The sequence below is a fragment of the Protopterus annectens genome, chromosome 3.part0 (assembly GCF_019279795.1).
Source record: "Protopterus annectens isolate FY-2018-M chromosome 3.part0, PAN1.0, whole genome shotgun sequence".
Classification (NCBI taxonomy): Eukaryota; Metazoa; Chordata; order Ceratodontiformes; family Protopteridae; genus Protopterus; species Protopterus annectens.
In genome coordinates, this window is record NC_056731.1 from 618,440,126 (window position 1) to 618,463,501 (window position 23,376).

The 23,376-nt window shown below is 40.7% G+C and overlaps 1 protein-coding gene across 4 annotated transcripts in view; it reads right to left on the bottom strand.

Moving 5' to 3' along the window:
- NOD1 (nucleotide binding oligomerization domain containing 1) overlaps positions 1-21,270 on the bottom strand; it is an 849,510-nt gene extending 828,240 nt beyond the window's left edge. For 3 of the 4 annotated variants that reach the window (XM_044065019.1, XM_044065017.1, XR_006363982.1), the window contains exon 1: positions 21,183-21,270. The gene's annotated coding sequence lies outside the window, so the exon portion shown is untranslated. Of the gene's footprint in view, positions 1-21,070; positions 21,157-21,182 lie in introns of those variants that run through there. The other variant, XM_044065018.1, reaches the window with a different exon arrangement.
- Positions 21,271-23,376: the final 2,106 nt, after the last annotated feature.

Below are 23,376 nucleotides of genomic sequence, written 5' to 3' on the forward strand. Positions count from 1 at the left end.
AAAAGAGTTATGTCCTTACCATAACTTGGCATCTGTTATCCTATGCCACTATTCAGCACTCCTGGGTCTTGGATCAGATATCGGATCCGAGCCTGCAACTTTATAGACAGTTTCTAGGCTCGAGCTCCTCCCACTCCTATGATCCCTTGCTGCCCTCTAACCCCTCATTTCGAGTTTCTCCTAAGCTAGAAAACAGCTAAGGAAGACCATGACCTCCAGATAGGACATCTCCACATCCTTTAGATCCCACAGGATAGGTGAAGGAGGGAGAGATAGTGATGAATAGTGACACAGAATAACACAAATGCCAAATTGTGGTAAAGACATAACTCTGATATTATCCATGTCACTATTCCTCACTCTTGGGTCAGAGTCCCCAGTTGCTACAAATCCTGGGCAGCGTCACATGTAGAAAAACTGTGGAGCCAAAGGAAGCCCTGTTCCTGGCAACAATGTCAAGCCTCTCGTGATTGACAAAGTGTGAGGAGTAGACCAGGTGGCTTCTGCACAAATGTCATCTACAGAATGATGGGCAAAATAGGTAGCTGACGTAGCCACTGACCTAGTGGAATGAGCTCTGATTGGACCTGGTAAGGATAAGCCTTTGGATGTACAGGCGAAGGAGATACACATCGAAATCCAATGGGAGATAGATACTTTGGAAGCCACCTGATCCTTCCTGTTAAGAGAGAATGCCACAGACAGATGGTCAGACCTGCGGAAATCCTTTGTTCTATCAAAACTAGAATTGTAACTGACTATGCACATCTAGTGTATGCAAGAGATATTTCCCTTTATTAGCAAAATTTGGGAAGAAAACTGGCAACTGAATTGACTGGTTCAGATTTGCTTCTGTGGCACCCTTAGGCATGAAAGGAGGGATAGTTTGAAGGGCCACTCTGCCTTTATGAAAAACCATGAAGGGCACTTTGATAGAAAGCCTGCAATTCTGAAACTCTTTTTGCTGAAATTATGACTTATAGAAAAGCAGTTTTCCATGACAAGAATTTGATATCACAGGCACAAATGGACTGTCTGAGAGATTGCAGCAGGAAGGAAAGTTCCCGGGGGGGGGGGGTCCTTGACAAGAGGTTGGAGTAGAAAAAAGCATTTCAAAAACACCTTACAGAAGTGAGAGGAAATGGTATTTTACTCGCAAACATAAAAGTTGGAAATAGCTGCCAACTGCACTTTGATAGTATAGAAGTTAGCCTCTTCCTGAAATAGTGAAGATAAGAACAGCAAGATTTCTGAAATGGAAGCTAAAGTGGGGTTCAAATTGCGCTGCTTGGCCCAAATAGAGAACCTTTTCCACTTGCCAGCCTGAACCGATTCAAGATTATTGGAAGTGGACAAACCATACTGTCAGATGAAGAGCCTGGAGGTTTGGAATCGGGAGCTAAGAGAGATGGAAAATCAGATCCAGAATGCAATCTAGTACTCAAGGGGGGGTACTTCAAATGAGACTGTAGAAGGGGGAACCACACCTGCCAAGGCCAAAACAGGGTGATTAGGATCAAGGTGGCCTTGAGGAGATGAGCCTTCTGAAGTACTCTGGGAATGAGAGGTAAAGGAAAGGGGACCTGGAAGCCAATCATGAACCAGAGAGTCTCTGGGGGATTTCCCTTCTGGGGGAATCATTGCAAAATACCGGCTTCATTTGTGGTCGAGAGGGGAAGCAAACAGATCTCAGCTCGGCTGACCCCATTGAAGGAAGATCTCTTCCACCACCGAAGGATTCAAGGACCACTTGTATGGACTCAGGATTGCCATGCTGAGTCTGTCTACCAGTACGCGACTCTCTGGGAATATGCGTTGCAACGAGAAGGTGCCCCGAGAACATCGCCCATTCCCACACTCTCATGGCAGATATGAATGTGTGCCCCCTTGCTTGCTGATGCACCACACAACAGCCAAGTTGTCCATATGAATTGCTATGGTAGCTAGAGGAAGGCAGCCCTGAAAGGCTTGCAACATAAAGAGGACTGCCCTCATTTCCAGGACTCTGACATGCAGTTTGGTCACTACAGTGGATCACATGCCTTGCATTGTCTTTCCCTGAAAATGCCCCACTCATCCCAACAAGGAAGCGTCCAAGGTCACTGTGGTATTGAGGGAAAAAAGAGAGAATGGTCTGCCTGCTAGGAAGTCAGGAGACTGGATCCACCTAAGGAGAGGATGCCTCCACACTGGGATGAGACAGATCGGGGCTGACATCGGATGAAACAGGGAAGACCATTAAGCCGCTAGAGTCCCCTGAAGAACCCTCATGTAGAACCTGACTAATGGCACCAGATAGATCACTGCCATCATGGACCCTAAGGCCCTGAGAATAAGGTGAGCTTGGGGATGAGACAGATCGAGAAGACACTGGACATGAAATCTGATGAGATGCACCCCGCGAAGTGGGAGCACTGCAATCTCCAACACAGTATCCAACTGAATCCCAATGAACTCTAGATTCTGGGATGGAATGAGGTTGGATTTCGGAAGATTCACTGTAATCCCTAACTGGTCGAATAGATGAAGTAGGTACAGAGAAGCAGTAGCTGGCCAATGCTTTGTGTGAGCTGTGAGGAGCTAATCGTCCAGGTATGGAAACACCTGGAATCCCCGCAGTCTCAGGTGAGCTGCAAACACTGCTATGCACTTGGTGTACACTCGGGGGGGCTGTGGTGAGACCAAAGGGCAGGGTCCTGAACTGATAGTGACTGGCCGTTAATCAAAAGCAGTGAGGTCTCTTGGAGCACCTGTATTTTTATACGATAGTACATGCCCTAAAGAAACATGAAGCAAATCCAATCGTCCTTGTGTGACAGAGGCTCAATGGACTGGACAGTGACCACCCGGAGCATGGACTTCTTGACAAAGAGGTTGAGCTTACTGAGGTCCAGGATTGGACGCACGTCCCCACGTCTTCTTTAGCACCAAAAAGAAGCAAGAGTAAGTTCAGGATTCTATCTTGAAGGGACCTCTTGGATGGCTCTCTTTTGAAATAGCTTGAGCACTTCTTTCTGAAGGGGTGGTGCATCGGGGAGGCATCTCCTGACCAGAGGAGGTGACTGAAAAAAGGGAAGAGTATAACCCCCTGGAAATGATGTTTAGCATCCAACAATCTTCTGTAATACTTGCCCAGGCCAAAAGGTGCAGAGACAAACGACCCCTAACTGCCTCCTGGGCAGGACAGTTTGGCAGTGCTTCAGGAGCGCTGCTGGGGGCATCTCAGAGTAGAGTTCCTGCAGCCCGGATTTTGCGGATCCCCTCTACCCCTGGGGCAGCATCTGTCATTGAACCCTCTCCCACGACCTCTAGAGGAGGGCTCATCCTGGGCATCTGGAAAGGCAGACTGTGACTTGCAAAACCACATTTTCCTGGCCACTCACTGAGTCTTGGAAAAGGAGCATTGAGGTGTGGAAAATCTGATTCCCACAGCAGAAAAGGTCTTGCCTTCCTGCTCATTGCGGCTAAGAGTGTCTTTGACCAAAGTGCCAAACAGGGTAGAACCATCAAATGAGGCATTGGTGAAAGATGCCTTAAAGGACTCCACAAATCCTCAAAGGTGCAGCCAGGTGTGATGCCGAATAGCAATGCCTGTGCCAGCTGCTCAAGAAGCACCTTCCATACCATTGGCAATCAGTCTCATTGATGAATTAGCCAGGGAAGAAACTGTGGATATATTGGGGAGCACCTTACTTAGTCCCCCAGTGGGCAGTACCTCAGAAAGGGAAGTGAATCTCCTAGACCAAGTCACTTTGTAGCCAGGTGAAATGTGCCAGGTAGTTAATCGCCTGCAGACCAAATATAGCTGAGGTGAAAACCCACATTCCATGCCTATCAATTGCACGGGACTCACGGTTAGGGGGATGAACAGACATACTCTGCACTGCCAGCTCTTTCTTAGTGGCAGCAGCTACCACAATTGCAACGAATGGCAGACCTTTGGACCAGAACTGTTTGTCAGAAGGGAGACTGAGGAATTTGTCTGTGCATTTAGGAAGAGGATCTACAGTATCCGGCTCCTTCCATGCCCTTCTGGCAATAAGGTCTACAAGTTCATCTGCAGGGGGAAACCCAGGAGGTAGATGGTCCTATCCTGAAAGCCTTCAGATACATGGACTCCACAGAGAACAGGGGAAGGGAAGACGAACTGCCCTTCAGCTTAAGGATTTCCAAGATGTCCCCAAAGAGGATATCCTCGGGCAGAGAGCTGGGGGACCCGTCCTTTTAATTGAGGTCCATATCCTCAGTGAGCAACTCAGCAGTGGAGTCCAAGTGTCTCCTCTTACACAATCTTTTCCAAGGAACTTCCTCCAGGGGTCGCTCAAGGAAGAATTTGAAAGAGAGGGGGGACCCCAAGTGGGCAGCTCCTGCCTGAAGGCTAGTTCGAGAGGGCTGACCTGGAACAGGATGAGTATGGTCCACCCAGCTCTACTAGAGATGCACCATATCCGTAAATCTAACTCTTTGCATAGTACCAGATTGAAAGGCTTAAATCTAATATGACACGTTAACAAAACCTGCTGGAGAGACAGGTATGTCTCCCAGAAGCTGCCCCATCTCTGGAATAGACTCCCCATATACGTCACACAAGTACGTCGCTGACCCTTTTCAAGTGCAACCTTGATGAGTGGATGGGTAACCACAAATTTGTCCCATGGGTTCCACCGGTGTCTCTCACTGACAGGGGTGACAGGTGCTGATTGGGGTTTCTTTTTGGGGATAAACTCTTGGCTAGCCTAGTAATGGCCCCAGAGCCATTAGCCTAGTAATCTCCTATGATCCTAACAGGCAGGCTACAGAAGGGGAGAGAGATGACTGACTCCATAACAGCCCATGGAGTCGAAGAAGTACAAGAAAACAGGCCATCTTAATAACCTACCACTGGATATATGAGATAATGGTTTAATGGACTGGGCTGAAGAATGATGATAACAGAAATGAATAAAGGAATAGGAGATGTTATTACCGTATACTACGAACACAATAAGTAATAGAGGTAGTATTCAAAGGTGCAAAAAAATGTAATTATGACAATACATAAGAACTTAAGTTTTATTTGCATAATCAAATTGGGGCCTTACTCAGTTTCAACTATGATAACAGACAACAAATGCTTCAATATCTATAACACCGTAAAAATCAATACAAGCAGCAATGAAACATCAATGATCAAAAGTGACATCAGGTGCAAAAGGCTGAAATAATTCATTGAGTTGGTGTCTACCTAGTATCTAACTAGTAACAACAGTATGCACAGGCAGTCTGACCTAATGAATCCAGGTTCACTAACCACAGAACAATACCTACAAATAAGTCTGAATGAATGACTAGTTCCAGGTACAGTTACTGTAACGCAAAGTTAGAATACAACAGGAGACATCAGCATAACGCAGCTAAAGTATATTGGGCAGTGTTACCCAATACTCTCTAGTGCAGGACTGTAGAACAATAGCTATAAAAGCCATAACAGTATAATAAGCAGTAACAAAATGCAAACTCACTGACAATATTAGTAAACTTAAAAAATTACCTAACCACCTTTGACTGGTCACAGATACTCCCCCAAAACCTCAACGAAGCAGTTAACAACCTTATCAATATCCTACTCCATTTGCAAAACAAATTATTATTTACCCCAGTTGAAAGGCCACTTCACTCATATTAACTTAACTGTCTAACCAAGGAATTCAAACATCCCAAATTACATGACGAAACATGGCTCAAATGAAAAAGCAACTCCTCTACAGAAGCCTGAGCCAAATATACCTCACTGCCCAATCTAGCTAAACAATCCTTCCACAGACGCAAACACAATCAATACCAAAACAAGAAAATCTCTCTTTTACACAAGCCCAAAAGGTTCTAGAGAGAAATCAACCTGCTGACAAGTCAAAAAGCTCAACAACTCCACAAACACCATCATGACCAAACTTACACGTACTGACTTCCACAGAGAGTTCAGCAAAATACATTACATCAACATTAACCTAGCTATTCCACTATTCCACTTCAAAAAAATTAGAACCACAAACACAGAAATGCAATGAGATCAAACTGAAATAGATACACCCCCCCCCCCCCCGGGCTGAAATAACTTAGCATCATGGCACAATCACCCGTTCAAGGACTTCCTCTCTCACTCACTGATTCATATACATTATAACATCTGTCTAACCAATAATATTATGCCCCAGGTATGGAAAACAGCTACAATTACTCCTATTCTAAAGCAACCAAAGCCAGCAATTCAAACACATTAACCTATCTCAATACTTCCCACATTAGGAAAAAGGCTAGAAAAAAAAATATCTGCAGCCAATCACTGTATATTTACAGCAATACCATATTCTAACCAGGAAACAACATGGATTCTGGCCTGGATGCAGTACCAGAATAGCGCTCTACTCCTTCATTAATGACATCCTAACCAATACGGACAAAGCCTGTCAGGAGCTGTCTTCACAGACCTCTCAAAAGCCTCCGATCTAAAGACCATAACTTAACTATATGACAAACTAACAGAAATAAGTGATGATGGAAAACCTTGTTTTGTAGACTTCCTCACCAACAGATCCTTCAAGTTGAAATTGAGTGCCTCCACTTCTGAGTCAGCCCCACTATTGAAAGTAGTCCCCCAAGGATCCACCACCTTAGCTCTCTTGGTCTTTTCCATAATTAATCATCTTTCTTATGCCCACTCCCAGATACCTCTAAATTCCATATGCAGAAGATGCCACCTTCGGGTCAAACAAGTCCCACTCAGTTATAAAAATGCAGCTCCAATATGATCTCCAAATCCTCAACTGCTGGCTAATCCACTACAAGCTACCACTCAATCCCTCTGAAACTAAAACAATGCTATTCAGAACCAAAGGGGAAAAAAATGGCCAAAAGCACCAAGCTCTGCTGAGATTAACAAAGTTAACAATTCTACCACTGAAACTACTACATCATTCAAAAACCTTGGCATATGGCTGGACAATTTCAGCAACACATTCAAAACACATGCACAAAGATGAACACATAGGTGTGCCCAATCTGTCCAAGCCAGCAAAGACTGTCATAGACAAATGAATAGTCTTATCTTAACTTGACAATGAACTACCAACAACAGCTGCAGCTTTAAATTAAAATACTACCACCTTGCAAATGATTACCAGCAAACCATCTCCAATAAAATCTGCTGGTTCATAAGTCTCTCTCTAAAGCCAAATGTCTTCCAACAGATTTAAAAGCCAAACCCCTACTAGGCTCAGTACTTAAGAGAATCCCTTCTCAAGGGACATTTTCTCTCATAGGTTCACATGAGATTACTAGGCTAACGGCTCAAGAACCCTTACCAGCTTAGCCAGTTTTGCCCAGATTTTACCCAATTTTCTGTCCCTAGGGGAAAAATAACAAGAGTCAGCAAGCAGGGGTTGGCTAATTTACGAACTACCTCTTGTCCATAATGGGCATGGGCACCACCCCAGGAGTGAATATGAGATTCCCCATCCATTGATCCAGACTGCGCTTGAATATGTTCCTGGAAGAGCTCTGCTTCATGTGAATATGAAGCCTATTCCACAGCAGGGGCAATCTCTGAGACAGAGATCTCTCTATCGCTATCTATCTCTCTCTCTCTCTCTCTCTCTCACCAGCATGATCTATTCATGTCAGAGATCACGTTTAGATCTTTGGAGCAGGTAACCTGTGTGCAGTTAGTTTTGCAAACATGCAACATTTCCATCAGGGCTGGGTCAGAGACCGCCTTGTAGGTCAGGCACAGATCACACCTACCTCGGTAACTGACAGGAAACTGAATTCAGTGATAAGGATTTTAATGCATCCATGTATGACATGTTAGTCATACCCAGTATTTTCTGGTGAGAAACCTCTGAGGAGGCTCCAACTACTGCAGCTGCCTGGTGAGGTACATGACAAAGGGTGCACTGTACTCGATTACTGCTGAAATGAGGGTTGGATACAGTGGTACTATGACATCCTTAGATCTGGAAGCCATACCCTTACTTATAAGCTGAGCCACATAGATGGATTTACTCACTTTCATGGACACATGTTGGTCAAAGTTCAGATTACTATCAGAGTACCCAGATCTCTCACCACTGGGTCAACTCTTAGCGATGGTTGCTATCAATGTTGAAATTTGCAGAGGTATTTGACTTCCCAAAGGGTAGTCTTATGCACTTCTTCACATTTAGTCTGAGGCCATGGCTCTGACACCAGTCATTAGTCTGTATCAGACCTTTCTGCAGGATATTAACATTGTTTGAGGAGTCAATGATTGCCCCACACCTGCAGTCATCAGCAAACTTGGTCAGCCAAAGGCTATCTACATTTGCCTTGGCAACTGATGTATACCCCAAACAGGAGGGAGCCCAACACTGAGCCCTATGGTACTCCACTGGTGATGGACATCTTGCTAGATGTGACTTCCCCCACTCTAACAACATGTATCCTATCCTTAAGCCATTTGGCTATCCATCTGGTGACACAGGTTTATGCCCAATTTTGTGAGTTTCTCTATAATAATGGAATGGGGTATTCTATTAAATGCCTTAGCCAGTCAGGTCAAAGTAGGCGGTATGCACCATATTAAACAAATCCATGGCCTTGGTGTCCTTCTCAAAGCAGTCCACCAAATGGAGCAGGCAGGACCTGCCCTTGACAAAGCAGAATTGGGTTGGGTCTAGAGTCTGGAGATTTCCTATGTTGTTGTTAGTCCGGTCCATGATTATCCTTTCCACAGTCTTGCATACAGTGGATATAAAAAGTTTACACACCCCTGTTAAAATGCCAGGTTTTTATGATATAAAAAATGAGACCACACTAAATAATTTCAAAACTTTTCCCACCTTTAATGTGACGTATAACCTGTACAATTCAAATGAAAAAAAAAACAAATCTGTTAGGGGAAAAAATATTAAAAATATAAAACGTACAGTATGCTGGTTGGGTTGTGTAAGTGTACACACCCTTAAACTAATACTTTGTTGTGTGTGCACTCCCTTAAACTAATACTTTTTTGAAGCACATTTTGATTTAATTACAGCATTCAGTCTTCTTGGGTACACAGCTGCCATCAATTAAAGAGACTCTGATTAACCCCAAATAAAGTTCAGCTGTCCTAGTAGGACTTTCATGACATTTACTCAGTTGCCTACTATTGCAAAAACCATGGTTCGCAGAGAGCTTACAAAGCATCAAAGGGCTCTCATTGTTGAAGGGTAACAGTCAGGAGAAGAGTACAAAAACATTTCCACAGCATTGGATATACCATGGAACACAGTGAAGACAGTCAAAAAGTGGAGAAAATATGGGACAACAGTGATGTTGCAAAGAACTGGGCATCCCTCCAAAATTGATGAGAAGACAAGACGAAACTGGTCAGGGAGGCTGCCAAGAGACCTACAGCAGCATTGAAGGAGCTGCAGGAATTTTTGGCAAGTACTGGTTGGTACTGCATGTAACAACAATCTCCCGTATTCTCCATATATCTGGACTATGGGGTAAGGTTGCAAGACAGAAGCCTTTTCTTTCACAGAAAAACATCCAGACCCAGCTAAAATTTGCAAAACAATACATAAAGTCAAAAGCATGTGGGAAAATGTGTTATGGTCTGGTGAGACCAAGGCTGAACTTTTTGGCCACAATTCCAAAAGGTATGTTTGGTGCAAAAACAACACTTCACATCACCAAAAGAACACCATCTCCCACAGTGAAGCATGGTGGTGGCAGTATCATGCTTTGGGGTTGCTTTTCTTCAGCTGGAACTGAGGCTTTAGTCAAGGTGGAGGGAATTATGAACAGTTCCAAATACCAGTCACTTTTGGCCCAAAACCTTCAGGCGTCTGCTAGAAAGCTGAATTTCATCTTTTAACATGACAATGACCCCAAGCATATATCCAAATCAGCAAAAGAATGGCTTCACCAGAAGAAAATTAAAGTTTTGGAATGGCCCAGCCAGAGCCCAGACCTAAATCCAATAGAAAATCTGTGGGGTGACCTGAAGAGGGTTGTGCACAGGAGATGGCCTCGCAATCTAACATATTTAGAGTGCTTTTGCAAGGAAGAGTGGACAAATATTGCCAAGTCGAGATGTGCTATGCTGATAGACTCCTACCCAAGAAGACTGAATGCTGTAATTAAAGCAAAAGATGCTTCAACAAAAGTACTGGTTTAATGGTGTGCACATTTATGCAACCAGCATATTGTACGTTTTTTATTTTTTATATTTTTCTCCTAACAGATTTGTTTTTCAACTGAATTGTACAGTTTATAGATCACATTAAAGGTGGGAAAAGTTTTGAAATGATTTGTTGTGGTCTCATTTTTTTATATCACAAAACCCTGGCATTTTAACAGGGGTGTGTAAACTTTTTATATCCACTGTATATGGCTAATCATACTTATGGGTTGGTTGTTTCCTGGATCAGAAAATGGTCTCCCCTTGTGCAGAGGGATGACTGTTGCTGTCCTCCACTCTACTGGGACAAAGTCTATCTGGAAAATGTGATTAAATAGAGATCCGAGTGGGTCTGCTAGGTCATGTTTCAAGCTATTTACTAAGCACCCTGGGATTCCGTCAGAGCCCATTGATGCAGTGTTTCTAGCTGTGTTCTTTTGAGGCAAGGAATAGTACTGAGAATTTTATGAGGAGGGACTGGAGGTGATGAGGGGGTGAAATCTGATCTGAATTCATCAGCCAGCCGGTTTGCTATTTCTTCTGGCTGAGTATGGGTAGTGCCATCTACAGCCAACTCAGCACATTGTTCACTTTTCCATTAAAATTTCGGACACAACTAAAAAATGCTTCATGATTATCCTTTGCTTGGGAGGCTATTTTAGTATCTTACTTAACTTCTGATGACCTAGCTAGTTCCCTATTTGCCTGTTGAGACTAATGAGGGATTTTTTTTCTCTGTTGTGCACCCTCCCACTTACTTCTAGACATGAATTTATTTATAGTCAATTTATGGCAGGGGTCCACCAAGGTGTCTTCCTTTTCTAGCTAGATCTGGGTTAGTTTGGTCAAGTACTGCCTTTTCTGTGCAGATGTTTAAGTGGCTGTACAGGGCATTCATGTGCATACTTGTGCATAGGCCTCCACATACTTGGGGTTAAGGGAACCTTTAAAATGACCTATGCTACTACTTAAAAGAAAGCAATTTGTCTTAGAAAAATTATTTAAAGTTATAGCGTTTGATGAGGATACTGCCATTACATTTATTTCAAAGAAGACCAATATATCATCTAATCTTATCAATGAAGACATACTGTGGGGTGCAATGCTCCCCCATGTTTGTGAGTACTATGTCAAGGATATTTGAGCCCCTAGTGGGAGTGCACACCAGCTGCCATACAGTAGTTGCACTGACAAAGCCCAGGAATCTCTGAGCCTGCATGTTAGTGGTTATATATATTTCCCAGTTTATGGAGAAATAGTTAAAATTGACCATACATAGTGTGTTGGGCTCAGTAGTAAGTAATTCTCGTAATTTCAGGTATGCGGAGGGGATGTCATGGTTCATGGTTGGGGACCTGTAGCTAGTGATGATATGGTGGGGGATTTTGCTTTTGTTCAGCTAGATATGGTGTAGCTCAAGCGAGTCATTCTGCTTGACGAATGTACAGATATGATTGGGTTTTTTTTGTTTTTTTTTTATGTAAATGGAAACTCACATTTTTCGGGGTTTTTTTTGTTTTTTTTCCTAGTCAGAGAGTGGTCTGGATGTGTGATTGGCATTGTAGCCTTGCAATGCTGGGGTGCCTTCTGCAGCCCTGAACCATGTCTATGTATGTAACTGCATAGATTTCACCATTCTCTAGGGTGAGGAGAGCTTCCAAGGAATGCAGATTCTTGTTAAAATCCCTAGCACTGAGCAGTAGTACCTTCAACTTGGCATTAGAAGAATTTGTTACGTTGGTAGGTCTGTTAGTTTGGCACTGCTAAAAATAGGCACTTTGGGGGTGGCTAATGCCTTGGCCAATATTCAAAAGCCTAGCACTGACAGGTGTAGACCATCTCTGGCAAAGCAGCATGGTCTGTCACTCAATAATATATCCTTGGAATGACAACAGTAGCTAAGCCAGTTATTGCAGTCATTCATTGTTTGTATTTCTCTTCATATCACCCAGGGAGGTACATCTTGGGTCGTACACACCCACATGGACTACAGTAGAGTCATACTGGTACTTGTGATGAGTGACCTGGGTTGCCTGCATGATCTGGTGAATCCTGGCCCCTGACAGGCAACTAACTGTAATCCTCTCTTTAACCAACCTGTTGAGAGGGGCATCCGTGTGTCTCACAGTGGAGTCTCCTACAACCAAGATGTTTGAATGCGTGGTGTTTCGCCTTAAGAGGCTTGCTTGTGGAGACATTGTGATGTGTATTTTTGTGTGTAGCAGTTAGTGTTGGCTTGGTTTTATTTGCAGGTGGTTTCTGGGGGCAGCGTATGGGAGGCCTCTAAGGTTTTGAGACTTTATTTGGTGAGGAAAATGATGTGCATTTGCTGACAACCTGTTTGTCATTCGATTTATCAGTTTTGAGAGTTATGTCTCAATTTTCTTACTGCAACTACATCCCTTACATACTGTCTCTCTCTGTTCCAGGATTAAGTGGCTGTCAGTATACATGAGACAACTACTACATTGCCTCAAGATGCCCATATCCACCAGACTGGCCACAGAGATAGCAGGAAAGTGGAGGCACTGGGGGAGGTTGCACAGATGGTTATTTTAAGGGAAATTTTATCTTGATAGTGTTTGTGTTTATATAGGGCACTGCTAACTGCTGCTGCACGGACAGCAGCCTAGTGCAAACACTGGGCTTATACAGAATCAGAAAAACAAGGTTTTACAACAGCAAAGCCTACAGATCAATCATGAATACACACAAACTTTCACCCAGCATCCCCATATCAGATTGGTTTGCTACAGCATACTTCTGCCATAAGAGTGCAGTCAGAAAACCCTCTTAATGTAAAAATACTGGTTTTCGAAGTCATGTGCAGGGAAACCACACAATCTAGATAATTACATTGTGTATACTAGTTTAACAGGACAGTAGTAAATACTAAAGCAGCACTGGAAACAGTTCAGCTTTGAAACTCTACTAAAGAGCAAGAAATATAACAATAAATACAGAATTCTTCTGAAATACAGTAAAGATTATCAGCAGAAGTGCAAAATGATAACCATTTTCGTTCTTTTAGCAGTGGATGGCTTTAGATGCAGCAGATTCTCTGTAACTTTCAGGCAAAGAAGCAAACCAAGAGCAGCTCTGAAGAACTTTACACTAACCCCCTTGTAACTTCAAGAGTCTCTCAATCTCAACCCACCCTACAAACTCCAAAAAACAAATTCCACTGTAATGACCATGACTTCTACATCCTGTCACCAAAGGTATGGGATTCCCTTCCTCAAACTCTCAAAGACCTTCAAAATGCAGACTTCAGACATCAAACAAAGGAACACCTCTACACATAGGCATAGTGTATATGTCCTCACAAAGGACATTACATAAAACCTATGATCTTTAACTGTTGTTCTCTCAAACTGTAAGTCCAGTATCCTTCCTTTTCTCACCTCCTCTCATCTCTTCACCCCCTTTAATTCCACTGTCACACCCGTAAGCCCAGCTTAGGGGCCTATGATCTGAAAACAGCCCAGAATTAATTTTTATCTGCCACGAGTAAAATGTATTTTCTTTGAATGTGGGTTTTAATGTTGTTTCAATGAATGTGAGTTTCAAGGGCAGAGAAGTTTTAATGCCAAGTTTCTTTAGCAGATGTCTTAGTGTTTGTGCTGTAAAATGCAAAATAAAACTTTCAAATGAAGTTCAAATCATCATATAAGTAAATCAGTATGCACATTAGTGTTTATGGTAAATGGAGTGAAATAGCAAAGTAATGAATCATTGGAATGGCTGCAGGGGGAGGCTCCATTCGACCATGGTTTTGTGAGGGGGAAGGGCGGCAAACTTAGGCAGCCCCAGCTGAACTATACCTCCCAACTGTCCAGATTTTCAAAGAATGAATAGATTTTTTTGCTTCTTATTTTTGGTTTGTTCCTCATAAAATTTGTGGTTTTCTGGCAAATCATTTAGGAATTAAGTCACTAAATAATGACACACTAGTTTCAGACTTCATAACCTTCAGAAAAATGCATGCTAAAGTGAGACCTGTTCTATCAACGGTCCCAGTTTATACAAGAGCAATTTTTAGTACTGTTTATATGTTCCCCCAGTATATTTGGCTTTGTCCAGATTTATTGCATTAACAGGTTGAGAGGTACATGCAAATAAATTGCTTTATAGAATTAGGCATAGCCAAACCTCTCAACTGTCCCTGATTTTGGCTCAAAATGTTGCTCTTCCCCTAATGATCCCTCCGCAAAATAGCAATTTTGGAAGAAAATATGGAGGGTTTATAATTAAGAAATAACTGTAATAATCAGATTACTTTTATTTCAGAAATGCATGTAGATTATTTTATTTTGTCAGCTGCTCAAGTTAGCAGTACTAATATTAAAGTGTCCCTTCTTTGACAGGTTCCCAGCTGTATTGTGTTGCTATTTTATATTTTTACATCACATTTTTGGTCCATTTTTCATACAATTGTGTTTTTTTTTGGCAAATTAGTGACAAATAATTAAAGACTGAAGTTAGAAAATAATGACAGACATTTGAGTTTCAGATTTCATACCATTCAGAAAATTCATACTAATGCAAGACCTCTATTAGCTTTCTGAGTTTATAAGAGCAATATTTTAAAAATTGTCCTTATTTTTGGGCCTTTGTCCCATTTCTTTGTATGGCTTTGTCCAGATTTCTTGCTCTGAGGTTGAGAGGTATGACAAATGTGTCAGGACCATCACAAGTCAGCCAGAGACATTTCAAACTGTGACATACTTGTTGCACCCCACTCCCCTATGTAGTGACTCTGGATGTGTCGAAGCAAGGCAAGGAGTAGTTATGCAGTGTAAATGTGCAGAGAATCCCACCCATCCAAGGTAGACACAAGTACTAGAGTGGCTTTTCATCTGTCCTTGATTTTTACAGAATGGTCTGGTTTCTGTCATATTTTTTGTACTGTTGATTTATGCTTATTACTTAAAGTGCCTGTTGCTCTGTGTTTAAGTAGCAATACTTTAATGACCATCAGGTAAGCTTGGCTGAGATTGCAAGATGCAAGTAAACTTTAATAAGCATACTGTTAAGGAATTGCCAACATTGAAAGCCTTTCTGTTGCCATGTAGAGAATACTTAACTAGATAATGTATAAGCCTTGGGTATTGAAATGCATATGCCAGTATTTGTAATAAAGGACAGAATTACATTATTTTAAGAGTCTCATTACACTTGGAGACTTCCAGTCATCTCTGCAGGCTTTACCCGTAAACTGAATGCCAATCGTGTGGTCCATAACCTGTACAATAATCCTTTTAAGCAATGTATCTTGAGCTTATTTCTTGTTTGCTTTTCATTTTTTACTTTGATCATGTTTCCCCCATGAAAAAAGTACATGTCAGGCAGCAGGTCTTTTTTTGGATAAGGAACATTTTTACAAGTGGGGGCATCAGAGATTTCTACTTTCAGCATGTTACTTGTTACTTTAATAAAGCTGAATATAAATTATAATTACAACTGCAGTGCAAGAAGTGGTTTGAGTTGAGTGCTGCTTGTTTTTCTTATACTTGCTTTTGACTGGCATTCCATTAATGTATTTAAAAAAAGTAATTTATTTGTTCATGCCTCACAACCTTTTTTGTTTCCATCTAGATATTAAGATGTCATGCAGCCAATGCATGGAAATATTTTTATTCTTCTACACTTCATTTTGTCTTGATTGGACTCCCATGACGGTTTGGCACCCAGGGCAGTATATTTATTTTTTTGTGGTTTGCTACTACAGGTGTGTGTGTGTGTGGTAGGGAATACCTCAGGCTTGAACCCTGTACCTTGTATGCAGGTGTTAAAGACCTGAATTCCCTACCCACCACCATTTGTAAAAACAATTGCAGATTTTTGCCTTATATTTGATCTGATCTGTTCCTCATAATATCTGTGGTTTGTAAATGCTGCAATGCTTGATATTTGATGATGCAGTGGTATCATTGTTGCTTCACAGCTGTAGGTTATCAGGTTTGATTCTTGGCTGGGTTGCCTTCTTTGTGGGGTCTGTATCTTCTCCCTGTGGTTGTGTGGGTTTGCTTTTGTATCCTCCCATGTTACAAAGACATGTCTGCATTATTTCTTCCTGGGCCTCTGCTGAAAAATTTTTTTTGTTCCAAGTCAGACTGTCCTGATTAACAAATGTTAAATAAAATTGACAGGCATCTGAATTTCAGACTTCAGGTTTCTGAATGTTTAATTCCTTGTGTATTTGATGGTGTAGTGGTAGTATTGTTGCCTCACAGCTATAGGTTTTCTGGTTTGATTCTTGGCTAGGGTGCCTTCTGTGTGGAGTCTGCATCTTTTCCCTGTGTTTGTGTGGATTTGCTCTGGTGCCCTGTAATTTTACAAAGACGTGTCTGCAGTATTTCTCCCTGGGTCTCTGCTGAAAATTGTTTTTGTTCTGTCAGCAGTAAAATTGACAGGCATTTGAATTTCAGACTTCATGTTCTTCAGAAAATACATAGTAACACAACCGTAACACAACCTTTTATTCTAGCAATTTTCTAAGATTATAAGATGAATATTTGAAATTTGTTCCTATTTTTGGGACTCTATTCCCCCATTATTGGCTTTGTCCAGGTTTTTTGTGCTAAGGTTGACAGCTATGGCAAGAACTGAATTCACTGAATATGTTTGAGGGCTGTATTCCCTCATTACTGGGTTGTCCAGGGGTTTTGTACTAAGAGGTTGACAGCTACGGTGAGAACTGAATTCACTAAATGATAGCCATTTAAGTTTCAGTCTTCCTCTCTTTTACAAAGCAGCTGATTTGGCGTAGTGGTATGTTGCTCTGACTGTTTTGCACAGGGACCTTGGCAGTAAAATGTATGGTGGTAACACAGCATTTTATTCTAGCAACTTTCCAAGATTATACAAGCAATGTTTAATGTGTCCCTGGTTTTTGGGCTTTTGACCCCCCCCCAATACATTTTGGCTTTTTCCAGTTTTCTTGTGCTGTGAAGTTGAGATGCAATTGAGTATTGAGTAGATTTTACAAGGAGTTGAGAGCTGCAGGGGAACAGAAGTTTAGTGTTGCTTAAGTGAAGCTGGTTTGCCTTGTTAATAGCACAACAGGTTGTGTACTTGCTTTTCATGCAGATGGCTGTGGGTTCTACTCCCACAAGGGGTGGATGCTGCCGTACTGAGAATGTTCTCCTTGGTGAAGATACTAACTATGAGTCTGTTATCAGTTTGCCATCCATTTCCTCTTGCAATATTACTAGCTTATTTTTTTAATGTAATATAGGCAATTTATTCCTGAGGGGCAACAGACACTTTATTTTTCGATGAAACCATGAAATATAAAGGTGTTTGCTAGCAGCAACCTCTTCATTAGTTACAGATTTCTTTAATGTGGAATTATTTAGATGACTTTTACTTCTTCAGAGATTGTGCATATTTTCTGATAATGGACTGTAGAATTGTGCATATTTACTGATAATGGACTGTAGAATTGCGCATATTTACTGATAATGGTGGACTGTAGAATTGTGCATATTTACTGATAATGGTGGACTGTAGAATTGTGCATATTTACTAATAATGGTGGACTGTGGAAGTCTGAGTAGACTTTTATGATAAATGTTCTGAACTAGGCAGTTTTGCCATTATGGGTGCATGCGTTTTGTTTCATTGCTTACTGGAAAAATGTTCAAAACAAATTTAAAATGCCCTCTAACAACTGTACTGTATTGTACAAGGAATATAATTTAGTACAATGAGGAAGGTGTATCAAAGAACACATGTATGTTTCATATGCAAGGGGCCTATAATTTGGAAACAGCCCAAAATTAATCTTTATCTACCACTGGCAAAATGTATTTTCTTTGAATGTGGGTTTCAATGCTGTTTTAATGAATGTGAGTTTCAAGGCAGAGAAGTTTTAATGCCAAGTTTTCATTGTGACACTGCATTGCTTTGTTTAGCAGATGACTTAGCGTTTGTGCTGTAAAATACAAAATAAAACTTTCAAATGAAGTCCAACTCATCATAGAAGTAAAGCAGTATGCACATTAGTGTTTATGGTAAATGGAGTGAAATAGCCAAGTAATGGTTCATTGGAATGGCTGCAGAGGCTCCATTCAACCATGATTTTGTCAGGGGGGGAAGTGCAGCAAACTCAGACAGGCCCAGCTGAACTATACCTCCCAACTGTCCAGATTTTCAAAGAATGAATAGATTGTTGCTTCTTATTTTTGGTTTGTTCTTCATAAAATTTGTAGTTTTCTAGCAAATCATTTAGGAATTAAGTCACTAAATAATGATACACTGAGTTTCAGACTCCATAACCTTCAGAAAAATGCATGCTAAAGTAAGAACTGTTATTCTATCAACTGTCTCAATTTATACAAGAGCAATTTTTAGTACTGTTTATATGTTCCCCCAGTATATTTGGCCTTGTTCAGATTTACTGCATTAACAGGTTGAGAGGTACATGCAAATAAATTGCTTTATAGAATTAGGCATAGCCAACCTCTCAACTGTCCCCGATTTTGGCTCAAAATGTTGTTCTTCCCCCTAATAATCCCTCCGCAAAATAGCAATTTTGGAAGAAAACATGGAGGGTTTACAATTAAGAAATAACTGTAATAATCAAAGTTATAGATTACTTGAAATGCATGTAGATTCTTTTATTTTGTCAGCTGCTCAAGTTAGCAGTACTAATATTAAAGTGTCCCTTCTTTGACAGGTTCCCAGCTGTATTGTGTGGCTATTTTATATTTTTGCATCACATTTTTGGTCCATTTTTCATAAAATTGTGTTTTTTGGCAAATTAGTGACAAATCACTAAAGACTGAAGTTAGAAAATAATGACAGACATTTGAGTTTCAGATTTTATACCCTTCAGAAAATTCATACTAATGCAATACCTATTCTATTATCTTTCTAAGTTTATTAGAGCAATATTTAAAAATTGCCCTTATTTTTGGGCCTTTGTTCCACTTCTGTGTATGGCTTTGTCGAGATTTCTTGCTCTGAGATTGAGAGGTATGACAAATGTGTCAGGGCCATCACAGTCAGCCAGAGACATTTCAAATTGTGACATACTTGTTGCACCCCACTCCCCCATGTAGTGACTCTGGATGTGTCCAAGCAAGGCAAGGAGTAGTTATGCAGTGTAAATGTGCAGTGTGTCCCCCCCATCCAAGGTAGACACAAGTACTACAGTGGCTTTTCATCTGTCCTTGATTTTGCAGAACGGTCTGGTTTCTGTCATATTTTTGTACTGTTGATTTACGCTTATTACTCAGATTTATGCTTATTACTCAGAAAGTGCCTGTTGCTCTGTGTTTAAGTAGCAATGCTTTAATGACCATAAGGTAAGCTTGTCTGAGATCGTAAGATGCAAGTAAGCTTTAATAAGCATACTGTTAAAGAATTGCCAACATTGAAAGCCTTTCTGTTGTTGCCATGCAGAGAATACTTGACAAGATAATGTATAAGCCTTGGGTATTAAAGGACAGGATTCCATTATTTTAAAAAGCTCATTACACTTGTTGGAGACTTCCAGCCATCTCTACAGTAAACTAAACAGAATGCCAATCATGTGTGGTCCATAACCTGTACAGTAATCCTTTAAGCAATGTATCTTGAGCTTGTTTCTTGTTTGGTTTTCATTTTTTACTTTGATCATGTTTTCCCATGAAACAAGTAGATAGTTGTCAGGCAGCAGGTCTTTTTTGGATAAGAAACATTTTTACAAGTGGGGGCATCACCGAGATTTCTACTTTCAGCATGTTACTTGGTACTTTAATAAAGCTGACTATAAATTATAATTAGAACTGCAGTGCAAGGAGAAGTGGTTTGAGTTGAGTGCTTCTTGTTTTTCTTATACTTGATTTTGACTGGCATTCCAGTAATGTATTTAAAAAGTAATTTATTTTTTCATGCCTCACAACCTGTGGTTTCCATCTAGATATTAAGTAAGCTGTCATGCAGCCAATGCATTGAAATATTTTTATTCTTCTACACTTATTTTTGTCTTGATTGGGCTCTCAATGATGGTTTGGCACCCAGGGCAGCATATTTAATTAAAGTTAGTTTTTGTGGTTTTGAGCACAGCTCCTCCCCTTTCTAGTTGGCCACACCCCTTCCCCTTGATCCCACCCATTCAGCTGTATCCTGCAGCCCCCCTTTGATTTGAAGTCACCCGCCGCCACTGGTTTATTCTATGTTTCAGGCTGACAGCAGGTAAAGAGTCACGGTCAAGCTACACAGACTTTTTTTTTATTTATTTATTCACGTTCTTATTTTACATTTGTTTACCAAGGTGGGACAATAGTCACACATGACCATCTGCAGGTACTGCCAGGCATACCCCTCAACCTCTCAGAGCAAGAAATCTTGACAAAGCTATAAATAATGGGGGGGGGGGGGCAAAGGCCCAAAAATGGAGACACGTTTTAAATATTGCTCTTACATTAGACAGAATAACAGGTATCGCACTAGCATTAATTTTCTGCGGTATTTAACAAAACAGGAAAAAAAATAAAAGGTATACAGTTTTCCTTCAGCTTACATGCGGGACGTTATTGGCCACCTATATAAATATTGTATGATAAAAGATGTTTCCATTTAGTGAAAGGGAGAAACGTTCTTGCAAACATGGAAATGTGAGAATCGTCCAACAACCGTCTGAATCTTTTACAGTCAGTCTTCAAATATCAAGTTACTCCTACCACTGATGTTACAAAACTTTGTAGCATGAATTCCGTTACAGAAAAAAACATACGCAATCCTCAACTATCATGCAAAAAATGCCATTTAAACAATTTGCTCCATATTTACGGGAGACAAACTTACCACTCCAAATCCTAGAGACTGTTTAAGAACCTTCTGTGCAAGTATTTGTTTGTGTAATAAGACACAAACATCATGTAATAAACTTACCAAACAAGTATCTTACTACATCTTACATACTCTTTTAAATCGTGGTCTAGCCTGTTGCCAACCGCTTTTGCTTTACAAGAAACCAAAAGTAATTTTTACAAGTATCACTTACTTAACCCATCGAGCCAACACAATGCGTAAAAGTCCACTTATGCCACTTACGGCAAATCATAAGATTTTTGCGCATGCGCCGGAGAGGTCCGCCCAAAGTTAGATCACTTTTATTTTTTTTTTTTATTTCTGGGCAGCCAGCGACAGCGATCTAGCTGAGTTATGCTTATAAAATCGCAACTGAGTTCGATCCTCAAAACTGGCTCTGATTTTGACGCAAATTTTAGTTCTGTACCTCTTAAGCCCTCCTCACTCGTGACTTTTCGAGATAAGGCGGTGAATTATGCTTTATAAAGAATGACAATAACTGCATTGGAGTTACACACTTCTTTTAGATTTGTTGAGGAAGAGTAACCCAGCAGCAAGCCCCGCCCCAACCCCGCCTGACACCTAGGATCACATATCTCCAAAATTATTCAAGTAACCTTACATTGCTTACCGTAATAAATAAATAATTGATAAATACCCACATCAAACTAAGCTCTCCGAAAGTCTTCATACAGCCTGTTTGTCCAAAATGAATGTGCAAACCGTGTAGAAGCAGGAAATTTCACACGCACACACACTAAGACGTAATGTACAACATTTCCTTTTTGTTAGTGAAAGAAATTATCGAAGTTAACATTTAACAGTGCAAATTACAGCCTAACCCTAACCCTTTTTGCGGCAATGGATTTTCACTGTTACTGTTTGTATGTTAACTACTTATTATTATTATTTATTTTTATAATTAAAAAAGTACTGCTTACTGGGGAGACTACACAGCAGCAGTGTTTTCTCCTGCAGTCAACACCAGAATATTCTGAAACTAGGTTATAATAGCATTTTGTGGGATGTTTATGTAGAGACATGGCATAATATGGCAGTCAACATATAAATTTCTTGATAAAAATTATTAGATTAGTTTAAACAATATTTACCACTACATAAACGTTTACTGTAAAGTTATAGTTATGTTTTAAATGAAGAAAGTGTATAAGAAGACAATATTACCTCAGGAGCAGCCTTAGGTCAGCTGGTGCCCTAGGCAAAAGGGCACCACACCACCCAGTGCCCCCATCCTGGTCTACCTACACCAAATAAATACTGGAAAAGTGTCCCTACTAAAGCGGCGTCCTAGGCAGCCGCCTAGTTGGCTTATGCCTAAGGCCGGCTATGTATTAGGAAACAAAAAGATACTTGTTTGTTATCAGACCTGTTATATTTTTTGAGGGCGAGAAACAAGTGTTATTTCCACTAAAGCTACTGTAATTAACCAGTGTTAATGTTTGAAGCCAGTAATAACTGTTGAAAGGCTGTCCTGTAGATTGTTACTAAACGTGGGTTGGGAGTTGGGACCTTTCTGTAGAAAGGACAGAAAAATGACTTCTTACCTAAATATTACTGCCATACCTCTCAACCTCTTAGAGCAAGAAATCTGGACAAAGCCATAAACAAAAGTGGTACAAACGCCATAAAATAGGGATACGTTTTAAATCTTGCTCTTACAAAGTTGGTAGAATAATAGGTTTTGTATTAGCATGAATTTTCTCAAGTTACATATTCACTGAACATAGTTGTTTCTTCATTTAATATTATAACACTTTCCTGCAGTTAAGACCTGTTTCTGGCAGAACAAAAAAGGTTAGGCTTTGGGGTAGGGTTAGCCATTAATAATTTTTATAAATTATTATAACAAATTATTGTGCTCATAGCAGCTGATTAGGGTTAGGCAGTAATAATTTTTGTAATGATTATAACAAATTATTGTGCTGGTAGGAGCTGAAGAGCTGTTTGTGGCAGAACAAAACAGGTTAGGGTTATGGTTAGAGTTTGGGTTAGGGTTATGTATTAATACTTATGGAGTTGTCCCTGATTCGCTAAGCAGTATGACTGTGCTATTTGTTCTGTTATCTTGAAACCCTATGATCAGTACTGATGTTTAAAAGCACACTTTGTTGGTTGTTCTTCCAGGCTAGACTGCAATTATGAGATCAGTGCTGTATCCTGGTGACCAAAATGGAAGTGAATTTTTGACATTAGCAATACTGTCAAGGATTATGCAGCTCATCTTTCTAGGGAACTGATTCCCGTAGTTTAACAATAAGGATTATAGGAGTTGGTGCGAGTTCATTATTGTGATCATGCCCATCCATACCTCTCAAATTCTTAGCGCAAGAAATTTGGGCAAAGCCAAAAATAATGGAGGGACAATG